We start from the raw sequence: 11,845 nt of genomic DNA, 5'->3' as shown, positions 1-11,845 counted from the left end.
GAGTTTGGATGTTTGTGAAACTTGTATTACAAGAACCGATCAAGTTTTTACCGAATACTTATATCAGCGATGTGAAAGATTACTTAAAAAATATCGATTTTTATATCGAAAGCGCCATTCGATCGAATATTGTAACAAGTTATTTAAATTTAATAGTAAAAGCCAACTCTGTAATGATTGATTTTTTTGCCATGGAGCTGACTTTGCAAGTCGACATGTTTGACCCATCATAATTTTTTAACGAAATGAAATCGTACTTAAACGAAAAAATGGCTAGTACGGTTAAGTGACGTTTCAGAAAGATGTTAACAAGAATTTCCGCCATACAAGTTATCCACCATACATGAATTTCTCCAAAATCACATACAAATGGTCAACGGGCGTTCAAGCACGAGGTTTATAACTTGATTCGTATCGACCATGGACTCGGGTTAATATACGAATTTAAATTCTTCCTCATTAATAAAAACAATTTCTGCAACTTGCTGCAATTTTCAGAAGACGAAGTTCAGCTGCTTTATTTTGGTATGGTTGTATACATTATCGAGATAAATATTTCGGTGACAATGAATTTGTACTCTCATTCGATGATCGGGGAAAGGCTGCAGTTAAAGTTTGCTTGGAAAAGCTTCCATTCAAAAGAGTGGTTAACGATGCCATTAGTTCAATGAGAAAGGCTATAAACAGCTGGTTACATATCTGCGAAATGATGATAGTATGTTTTTGTTTTTATGTTTTTAAAAAAATGATGATCTCTTCAATTACATAAACTTAAAATTAAATAAGCCGGACTTCTTATCACCGCTGCTATACACATAGGTTATATATTGTTTATATATTTTGTTTGTTTGTATACATACTATATATATATATATATATATATATATATACTTAAAATGTTTTAACTATTTTCAAATAAAACATACCAGTTCTCATGAGCTGAAAGTGTATAAAAACACAGTAAACTTCACTTTGGATATAACAATGTACTTACACATGGATTTGGCTTTTATGATTTGCTTCTTGCAGGTGTTCAAGATATTTTCATGAGATTGTTTAACACAAACTGGATCATATTTCCTATGACTATTTTATATCCGCTCGTAAATGTACTTTTTAAATGATGTATATAAGTTTTTGTACGTAGTTTTGTGCATTTCTATTGACCTTTATCGATGCTAAAGGAGTATTCGCCGTTTTATTTCCATTTGAATGTTGCTATTTGCTAAAAATGCGTAAACTAATAATTAAAAATAAAACATAATGTACTTGGGTATGCATTTTCAGTGCTTTTTGGCGTTACAAAATTGTGTTTATAATTTCAGCGAATTACGTTGCGACTAGATCATAAAACATGGCCATAGAAAGCGTGGTATCAATTTATAAGTGTTGGATTTACTGCCTACGTTTGAACTACCATATTTCGCGTGCCACGCTTGTTGTTTTTTGTGACGCACAGATATGCTGAATGATACATTCTTCTATGCTACGTAACAACGTAGAGTTTGAGTTGCTCCGATCAACGCTGTTCAAAATCATGTCGCCACTGAAAACCACATGATATTGATTGATTCCAATATTGTTATAATGTATATGTTTTAATTAACTGTTTTTACGATGTGTAATTGCAGATAATATAGAAAAATGCGTTGATTTGCTTTAAATTACAAGAGATTAAATGCAAACGTTACAGAAGAGTTATCCTACAGATTGGGAAACAATTTGCTTGCAATTGCAGTCGATGAAGTTTAGGGGTGGGGAGGTAGAGTAGCTATGGAGCTGGCGAGGAGTTTGATAACGTAGCGTATGCGTTCAGGTAATATCATGACTTTTATAATGAGGAACTTAATGGAACGATGCATGTTAAATTGGACATTATCGTTTCTAAACAAGACGTTACCCTAAGTTGCCATTTAAGATTTATATTTTGCCATTTATTAATAATAATAATAATAATATCATAAACAAATTCAGATCAACTCCTTATAAAAGGGTGGGTAAAGGTTACAGCGGACAGAGTTGATTTATTTGTTATTTTAAGTGGTCTTCTGTCACATTCCAAAAAATTTAGATCTATATAAATAAATTGTCATACTAAATAAAAGTTGTCAAAAGTAAAAATTTTCAAACTTGTCAGACAATTATAGATCATTTATCATGTACGTTTTACTTGACGTTAATTATAGTTTCTTTGTCGGCATTGCTAGAACTTCAAGCAAGGTCATAATTTTATAACAAACACACTGTTGATAGTCTTCAAACACAACATTCATGAATGTATAAATTCTATTAAGAAAGAATTAATATAATATGCAGCCTGTTATATTGGGTAAATTGTAGGCTTTCATACGAATTGACAGAGGCAGAAACATTAAAACATTTTGCGCTTCATTTCAGCACTCTCAAACCACAATATGCTTCCCAAAATGTTTTTAGGTCATTCATTTTCGAATACATGTACTATTATCTTAAGTCGCCATGGGATGTTTTTGATTGGGCAGGTGTGACTAATTTATAAACATAAAACAATCTGTATAATACATGTGATATTACGAGTGTTGGTATCACAAGACTAAATTCAGTTTGGTTTGCCGTGAATGGCCATGTTCATGTACGGTATGTTGACCTGAAGAGGCTCACATGTGCAGAAATAAACCCCCTGCATTTATCCAAAAGCATGCGTGACAGCGCCTCAACATATTGATTATTTATGTTGGAGTGTTTTTAATTACACGATAAATGTGAATTTACAGGTGAGACACTGATGTACGGACAGACGCGCAACACACACCGTATTGTCATCTTAGTAAACTGGGGCCAAAAGCCTAGCTCAAAAGGCTTTGATCTCACAAACCAATGTCTTTTAATTCGGAAAGTATTGGTAAAAATGTGAATCTTGAATTTGCCAAATACCAATTAAACCCTACTCACTGTAGACTATAATACAAAATTTAAAATATGTGTACAAAAGTTTTATGAAAATTATTCCCTTCTTGGTAATTGTCTAGAACCACACAAATCAACAATCAGCTACGCCCAATTTCATAAACAACACCTTATATTTACTAAGAGAGGATACGTCTTGTCAAACTGTTGAACGGAAAAAGAACTTTAAATGCAGTATCTCAATTCGAGCTATACATCTGTAGTACTGAAAAGGGGCATTCAGAACATAAACGTATTGCGTACGATTCTAAATGTTTAAACAATTAAAAAGAACACATATTACATGTATTACCGCGCATTGCATTACAACTGTGTCTATGTAACAAACACATGTTAATATGGATTATTTTCCTCTACTTACTGAACGGCTGGATTTTTTTTAAATGTTTGCAGTCACAAATTAAAATTGAACATGGAATATTAATTAATGAAATTACATAAAATAATGTTTATACATTAATTGTAATGGCATTAGCCATTTCAATTAATTTCGAATGTAATGGTGGCTGGGTTTCTACAATCTTTCTGTTCAAAATTAGTCCAATCCATGCGCATTCGTTGGTTTACACTTATGTTAAGGTTAACAAGGGATTGATAATAAAGCATGCATTTAGTATTACAAAAATCAAACACAGTAGATATAAACGCGCATGTGGATCACGAGTTCAGCTGCAATAACTACAACGTTAAATAATCCAAGCATGCAATTAATTGACATGGTCATGTCTCCTTTATAACTTAAAGGTTAATGTTTGTGTAGTTGCCAATAATACGGTGCCACGTAGCTTGTTACATCCGATATATTTCGTTCTTCAGGTGCAAATGCTTAAGTCCCATGTGAGGCTGTAAAAGTCTAGACAGGTCAATCTTGGCGTGCGCAAGTTTGCATTTAACATCTACACGTGTGCGTCTCTTTCGTGTTTGCATGTTTGTTTTGTACGTGTGCGCATGGGCACGTCTTTCACATCCACACGTATGGGTCTCTTACGTGTGTTAAGGATTGTATGTTTGTTCGTGTGCGCATTGGCATTTCTTCAAGTTCTCTCGTAAATAAATAATTTTCGGTAGGGTTTGCATGCAAGTATATAATCCTATTGTGTAAAACATATTAATATTGTAATAATTACACCACTATGGAAATAAAATGTGAATACAAAGTATTTTACGAATTTTTATGGTTCATGAGTAGACCAAATAAAGTTTATGAATGTTTTGTAATGCGCAGTTGGCTTTTGAAAGATTATTTAGGATAACAGGAACAACATACACTAAAACGAATCAATTCTCTTTAAAAAATACTTTTTTTAATTGTGTGAAATCAAATACGTACTCATTTATATAGCTGAAACGTAGAGGGAATTCTGAAAACCTTTTCCCAGCAGTAATGAGACATGCACAGTGCATTTTAATGTGCTTACAAACATCGGACAAAGTCATCTGCTCATACATGCGGATTTTCATAAACTATATCACTATTCTGAAGCATAGCGGGTCTTCTGAAACATCAGCACATGTCATCAGACACAACGCTTATATTACTTTAACACAAAACATCTCGAAAATTGTCTATTTTAAGCACTTATATGGTGTCTGGTTTGAATAATTTTAAAGCAATTATTAATTATGTTTGTGGTGTACATCGAGGTTTTCTGCTAAGCTTTAATTATTTGACGAAACATTTAATTGGCTAGGAAAGTAACAAATAAGGCGCTTGGAAAATCACGTTGTCATAACGCAAACAATGTTTTTCACTTACATTTTTGCATTTCATGGTTAAGTATAAACACGGAATTTCAAAACTTAGCGTGCATACCACGGACTTCATACGGTGCATTTTTAACTTTATGCATGCCAACAAATAACAATGCACAACTGGTGGATCATATTTGAGGATCTCAACGTCCGTTTCAGGATAATCATGAACGAATGAAGACATCGTGGCATCATTCAAGTTTCGCCGTGACCGATAATTGTTAACCGGGGCCACACGTTTACATGTATCTAAGCATCATTTACATCACCATGGTAAAAGTAAGGTTAACATGATCGCCACATGCAACGGGATGCACAAATGTTCTGACTTCGAGTACACACCATAGTGTGTTTTCTTGCGGGTGTATTCATCACAAATCATCTTGAACAATCTATGTGCTACAAGCAATTGCTTAACGGAAACCATACATGTTAGTAAGAATACAAATCTGATTACTTTACTGACTACTTCTGAAGTGGATGATAATTAGCAAAAACACGGCAAAAAGTGTTACCATTTTAGTACACAGAAAGGATGGGCGCGGTGTTCTGATTGCAAAACATTGTTTTGGGGTATCTACACAAATTAATTTCATAATACTTTACATATAAACGTATGAAAATAAACCATTTTCAGTTTTTCCAGTATTTTCTATATGTTGTATGGATACAAGTGGTAGTGTGTGGACATGTACTAAAATACACAGCGGCACAATGTTACATACTAGTAAATAGCAAATATGTTTTTATAGTTTCACCACTCTGTTATATTTTTCGAGGTATATTCTGCGTACGTAATATATGTGACTGCTTGCAAACAAGGGCCATTGCTTACATGATGTAAGCAAAATCCACCATTCAATGCATTTTGGTGAACACCCGGGTGAACAAGTAATTTATTCGTTTTCCCAGGTTAAAATAATATTTTGTGATAATATATGAGCTTATTTATGAGATAATAACACAAAGGTCAAGCAAACAGTAGTATATACAATAACTCACAGTATATCATGTGAGCAGGTGATTCTTATGTCAAAATTCTCCAGAAGAGTGTCATTATGATAAAATTACACAAAGTTCAAGCAAACAGCAATATAAACAATAACTCATAGTTAATCATGTGGGCAGATGGTTCTTATGTCAACATTCTCCAGAAGAGAGTCTTTATGAGATAATTACATAAAGGTCAAGCAAACAGCAGTATAAACAATAACTCATAGTAAATCATGTGGGCAGGTGGTTCTTATGTCAAAATTCTCCAGAAGAGAGTCATTATGAGATAATAACACAAAGGTCAAGCAAACAGTAGTATATACAATAACTCACAGTAAATCATGTGGGCAGGTGATTCTTATGTCAACATTCTCCAGAAGAGAGTCATTAACACAGCTGTTATTTAGACTATGTATTGTTTAGAAAGAAACATTATTATAAATTTTGGACCAGTAGGTGTTAAATAATTGATAAGACAGACAGACAGAAAGAAAGTTTGTTTGAGTCTCACTTTTATACATTCATGTTATATAGAACATGTAATAAATTTATCAAGTTCATATAAAACTTTCTAATAGAGTTATAGGAGACTGTAAAATGTATGGACCTACGTCATATTAAACGATATAACTAAACAATAAAAGCATAGGTAAAATAATAAATACAATATTTATCTACGTTTGTATATACAACATAAACACACTTATATATACATACAAAATAGATAATATTCACAGTAACATAATATTACGAATTCAAAATTCATTATTTATAAATGTAGTTGCTCTTAATCTTAGTATTTCATGACAGGTTTTGGCACTATATTTTACCACATTGTCATCGGAGAGTAGGAATGAAATCTTATCAGGCACTGAAAATGAATTGAAATCATGATTAATAGATGTCGCCTTTAATACAATTTCATTTCTCAAGGTGTTGTACAATGGGCAATGGAGTAAAACATGAGTTTCGTCTTCCACCATAGTTTTACAATAAAAATAAGTTCGTTGTTTCAAGACAATTCCTTGTAAACGAACAGTTTCAATTTTGTAAGGGTGCTACACCGCATCTGAACTTGGCTAAAGCACGTATTTCATAAGGCTCAGCTTTAAATGTACTGTAACCGTTAGCAGTAACTGAATGAATTCGGTTTAACCATGTCTTATTAAACTCACTTGAGTAATTTGATTAGAATAAATAAATTATTCGTGTAAATTGTGATTTACTGACATAGGCATTTATGTTTAAATCGTGTTCAGTAAACGATTTAACGGTCTTTTGAACAAAATGTGGCCAACACTTATTATGAGAAAAAACGGCTATAAATATAATTGATAAGCCTTTTGGTGTCTATGTTTGAGAGTATAATCCAATGAGTGATAACGGCTTTCCACTGTTTTACTATTGGTGGCGTCCATCAAATGCCCCCGTTCAAATTGCAATCGGTGTGTACTTCCCGGCCCCCAGGAAAAAGCGGGCAGCTCTATGTTGGACTGTATTAAAGAATGTACTTAAAGTACATAGGAAAGTACTTCATATGTGAATACGCTCCAATAACAACATTAGGATTAATTATTAACAACAGCAACATAAATAATAATGATACAACTTATAAAAGAAACAACAACAATAACTAATAGTTAACATTTTTTAAAAGTAAAGGTCTAATGTAAATAAGCTCAAATTACAAAGGTTGTATCAACGATGAACAACATTAATTATAATAATACTTCTAATAAAAAAAGACTAGAACAACAAAAACGATAATAATAATAATAATAATTATTGTTATAAATATGATAATTATAATAATGATGCCAATAGTAATCATGGCGATAATCGAATTGACGACGATGGTGATGGTTATGATGCTGATGGTGGTGGTGATGATTATTGATGATGATGATGATGATGATGATGATGATGATGATGATGATGATGATGATGATGATGATGATGATGATGATGATGATGATGATGAACTCCAACGCATCGGAATACTGCAAAGGTAAAGCTTGATGCCTTATTATAGTGAAGATATATAATTTATACAGACCTATGTAAATCATGATCATTAATAATATGCTTCTTATCGTTGAAATTTAAAATCACGGTTTTAATTGTTATTTTTTACATGTGATGACAAAATGACCTCCGTCTTAATTGTAATTACCGATAATTATTAGTTAAAACGAAATTAAAATAATGCGTCATTAATAGCTCGAATGGACGCTGAAATGCATTGAGAAAAACCCGGATCAGATCTTTAAAAAGTCAGGATCAGGTGAATATCGCTCGGTGTTTACAAAAAATAGGCGAATTATAAATTACACGATTACGATTATTTAATACATTATCATTTTCCAGTTATTATCAATAATTTATATATAAGTTATAAGCATTTTCTATTTCAGATTGCTCTTGTGACGAAGACTGTGAGTTTGACAACGACTGTTGCTTCAGTGATATGAACGCGAAGAAACTTCATGGGCGCGAGGATTGTCTATACCCACTTTCCGATTAATCACATGGTGACGTCTCCACGCACAAAACGTTTAATATGATAACAACATGCAACGGGGCTGATTATTGCTTTGACTTTGAGCAGATACCAGGGGTGCTATTTTGCCGGTATATTCACCAAGCCATCATAAAATCTATATAAATGAACAATGTGCATTGTGCAATGGCTCAACAGATGGAATACCTTGGCACTCTTACATAGTGTGTCTGGGTGATTGTCCGTCTGAAATTGATGCCGTTGTACACGCCGTCGGTTTAATCACATCACATTCACACCAAACTGTTATGCGCACTTCCTAATTCCATACGACGACAAATACACGATGAATAAATTACAGTGCTATGAGACAAGACACGATTCGTGTCCAGATAATATTGACTGGAATCCAAACCATATGACTGTGCTTGATGAATTGGGTCTAGACAATGACACCGTTGTCGATCTGTGTCACAGTTTGAGTCTGTTTATACCCAACAATTGTTGAATGGACAGCAAATTTACTTTAAAAACATTTTAGTTTTCTATTTCAAGTGAGACCCTGTCCCGAACAGCACATGTTCAAATGAACTCAGAAATACTCTTAACTTTTTCGGTGAATTTAAATGTGTAATGTTGCTTGCATGGGAACCTGTTGTTAAGAATGCAACAATCACCCAGATAGAAGCCTGCAAGTTTAATGATGGCAGCAGAAGGGTATGTAGATGCCATGTTAACTATGTTTGCTCCAATTATGCCTTTTTGTATTTTCCATTTGATAAAATAATAATTTGAAGATGAAGGTTATTTCATGTTCGCGTGTCCTAGTAGTATTTTAATAAAAGCATTATTCAAATATTAATCGTGTTATGTCTTTCATTTGCAAAAACATCGAAAAGATAGTGATGATAATTTGGACGATAACAGATGAAATGCTAAGCTTAGTCGTTCCAATCAATAGAAATATTCCACTAGCAAGCAATCTTTTATTTTGCATTTAAATCTTAACTTTAATATTAAGTTTCCTACAATAAAATTAAAAAATTCGTGTTTGTTGTCGGTCAAAAACGCCTTACACATTGTATATGTTGTTTTTCAGGATGTGTCGATTCATTGCCCAGTCGGTCAGGTCAGAAATACAAAAGGGGAGTGCTTTTATCCATCAAAACTGTAGAGGGCTTAACGAGTTGGGAAAGTGAAAAACTCGTTATTCAAAAACCGATTAAACTCCCACCGAATACTAACATCAGCGCTGTGCATGATTTTTTCAAAGATAATGAGTTTTATATCAATAGCCCCCTTCAATTGATTATTGAGAATACTTATTTTAATTTCAATGCAGAAGCTAACTTTGTGATGATTGACTTTTGAGATGACTTTAGTCATTTAGTAAAAAATAACAACCACGTCCTGATGTTTATAAAATTATAAAAAAAGTAACAAACTGAATATCTATCCAGATCTTAAAGAAATTTACATGTTATTGCCTTGCATATCGCAAGATGGGGAGAGTAATTATTGCGAGGAGTTTGGTAACGAAACGGACACGTACCGGTATTAACATTTACGTAGCGGTACGTTGTCAGTTGTTACCTAGCGCACATATTTTAAACATCGGAGTACCGGTATTATCACGTCGGTAGCGGTACGTTGTCAGTTGTTACCTAGCGAAAAGATTTAAACCCTCGGAGTATCTATCTATGCCATTTAGAATTTATCTGATGGTTACAAGGTAGAAATCCGGTTCATTTGCGAATTTGAAGCGTCAATTGTCAAACGAGTGTTATGGTGTTCAAACAGTACATCCATGCAATTATCAATTATTTGTAGGAAGCATTGATATTATACGAATACTGTCATTTTCATTAACATATTGCCCCCATACGAACAAATAATCAGTACATACCAGGGGACGTAAAAATCATTATATTGCAGCTATGTACAGCCATATCACAGAGGCAGTATATTTTAGATAATTTTATGCTGCATGTCTTTGATGAAAACATGAATTTCGATTGAATCAACTATGTACTAAAAACTACACTGGGGTATCACAGTTATAGAAGTTACAACTGTTTCTTACAAGTGATATTGTGCATAATTCGTGTGACTTTCAACAGTAACATGTGAATGTTTTAGTTTTGAATCTCAGTCCATTTTAATAACGACATGTGAGGAGCTTGTATTATTTCTCCTGAAACCCATATATTTTAAATGGTCAGCCTTCAAATTTTGTCACGCTTTTCTGTTACAAAGTCCCATTTACATCATAATATTTTTTACAAAAATTATGTCAGCGACATACCAAGCCTGTTATCCAATGCTTATCATACATCATTCACTCTGTTTGTTGAGATTTGAAATACATAATGCTTAACACACGAATGGTAAGCAGGAAAGCGTGCGTGGGACATTGCTTTGTATTCAATGAAGTCAGTCCATCTATAGACTGCATTATGTGAGGTTACGAAGTGGGTCCATGGACACACAGAGCGCAAGCCAGAAGTCTCCTCCGGTGAAACCGGTGGGGGACAATTCAATTTCCGACTAGCAGAAAGATGTAACGGTGTTAGCATTTTGAATGGGTTACAGTACAAACATTACATTAATGTTAACATAACATGATTAACATAGGCAATGATGCATAGAGAATTCCATATACTCGATTTGAAGTCACTATCAAAGAGCATTATAAGTTTTCGATCATAATTACGCATGAACATCACTGGGTGGCAATAATTGTATGTGATGGTGTTTATTTTATGAATTGAGTGTACATTGACAAACAGGTTTATTCAAATTACAAAAATTAACATCTGTTTTGACATTCAAAAGAAAAAAAAGAAAGTAAACAAACTTTTGTATCTTCCAACAAAGGTAACAATATTTCCACAGTCAAATACAATTAGACGACACATTATATTTTAACGAATAAAGCCTATTCAAAATGATATTAGTTTTTTAGCGATCGATTTTAGGCCGACCAAAACGTTAATTTGAATGTGTTGCATAAGTGACAATTCGTGTTTGTCGTATGAAGAAATATTCCGAGAATAAACAGTGAATAATTCTTTCGCAAAATGAATGCATTTTCGACAGAACAGCAGAACATTTTTTTCCGGTAGTTAACACCTATAAGTTTGTTGATTTATTGGGTCCATTACTTCTTATATGTAATGCTGGATTTGTGTTTATCAACGTTTTATCTTATTTGATTATTATCAAGATAGTATAAAATCGCTTTAAAGCGTTCACTCACTATGCGTTTGAATTGAAGAATGACGATATTAAAAGTCTAAAATCGGGATAAATCCGAAATGTACCACTCGGATATCCCGGTTAAAGGTTTTACCTTAAACAATCTGCTTATTTCGATTCATAATGTTTATGGGTTGCATATATGTATGTGTAACAGTTACATTTTGAGCATGATTAACGCCTTTAAACTGATTCAGTCGAGGGGGCATTGTTATCATAACTTGTTACCGAGCTCGTTATCGCCAATCGGCTACTCTCTACTCATATCGTGTAGTTTTGTAGAGTGACTTAAGCGTTACAGTAACATATTCGCCTTAAAGAAATTTCATGTGATTTTTATTAATCTTTATTAGCTATTCATTTACCCCTATTTTTGCAAATCACACCAAAATGGTA

Source organism: Dreissena polymorpha, chromosome 7 (assembly GCF_020536995.1).
Source record: "Dreissena polymorpha isolate Duluth1 chromosome 7, UMN_Dpol_1.0, whole genome shotgun sequence".
NCBI classification, from domain to species: Eukaryota; Metazoa; Mollusca; class Bivalvia; order Myida; family Dreissenidae; genus Dreissena; species Dreissena polymorpha.
Note: the sequence above shows the minus strand (reverse complement) of the source record.